Source organism: Sceloporus undulatus, chromosome 2 (genome assembly GCF_019175285.1).
Source record: "Sceloporus undulatus isolate JIND9_A2432 ecotype Alabama chromosome 2, SceUnd_v1.1, whole genome shotgun sequence".
Classification (NCBI taxonomy): Eukaryota; Metazoa; Chordata; class Lepidosauria; order Squamata; family Phrynosomatidae; genus Sceloporus; species Sceloporus undulatus.
Genome location: NC_056523.1, coordinates 228,142,421 through 228,143,649, shown reverse-complemented (window position 1 = coordinate 228,143,649; position 1,229 = coordinate 228,142,421). Strand labels below are relative to the sequence as shown.

Below are 1,229 nucleotides of genomic sequence, written 5' to 3'. Positions count from 1 at the left end.
GGGGGCCACTTCCTGGTTCCAGTTTCACGTGAGTGCTAGCCTCACATGAATGACAGCTTCCATGCTCCTGGGTCCTCTCTGTCAGATTTCCCTCCATGCCCCCTTGCTTCCTAAGAATGTGTCCTGGGTCCTCCGTGTCAGATTTCCCTCCATGCCCCCCACCTGCTTCCTGCGAATGTATCCTGATTCTCCCTGTCAGATTTCTCTACATCCCCCTACCTGCTTCTTGCAAACTGTTCTGGCTCAGTGCTATGGAATTCTGGGAACTGTAGTGTCGTGAGACATTCAGCCTTTTCTTCCAGAGAGCTCTGGTGCCTCAGCAAACTAATATCAGTCCATTCACTGAGATGTTCTGACACGCCTTCCAACGCTTCTTGGTTCTACTGAAGGAAATCATCCGCATCTGATGCCCAAGGGGGAAGTTCTACATTATTATTATTATTATTATTATTATTATTATTATTATTATTATTATTATTATTATTATTTGTAATTGTTATTTTAAAAATAAATTATTATTATTATTATTATTATTATTATGGAACTATTATTAATAATAATAAAAAATTCTTTCACTGCAAATTAATCAGTGTAGAAGCTACAGGTTTACTTGAAACCCATTTTGGAGGAGTGCAGAAACGATCCATTTTCCCTTATTCTTCATGCTCCCTAAAGTACCACCTCCCTAAATCCAATCCACTCTCCTTCCCTTTGTAACAGTTGCCTTCTCTTAGGTTGCATCCGCACTGGAGAAATAATCTGGTTTGACTCTACTTTAACTGTCCTGGCTCAGTGCTATGGAATTCTGGGAACTGTAGTGTCATGAGACATTGAGCCTTCTCTGCCAGAGAGCTCTGGTGCCTCAACAAACTAAAAACTTATTATTATTACTATTATTATTATTATTATTATTATAAAACAAATTATTATTATTTTAAAATAACTTATTATTATTATTATTATTATTATTATTATTATTTTAAAAACATCTTTTTTATTATAATTATTATAACTATTCTCCATGCTCCCTAAAGTACCACCTCCCTAAATCCAATCCACTCTCCTTCCCTTTGTAACAGTTGCCTTCTCTTAGGTTGCATCCGCACTGGAGAAATAATCTGGTTTGTCTCCACTTTAACTGTCCTGCCTCAGTGCTATGGAATTCTGGGAGTTGAAGTTTGTTGCTTCCCCTAGCCTCCAGTGCCCCCCCCGGTCCCATCTCTCCCCCC

At 38.7% G+C, this 1,229-nt stretch overlaps 1 protein-coding gene across 1 annotated transcript in view; it reads left to right on the top strand.

Annotated features, from left to right (window-relative positions):
• The window catches only part of RASAL3 (RAS protein activator like 3), a 67,501-nt gene that overhangs the window by 57,981 nt on the left and 8,291 nt on the right, over nt 1-1,229 (top strand). The window lies entirely within an intron of this gene.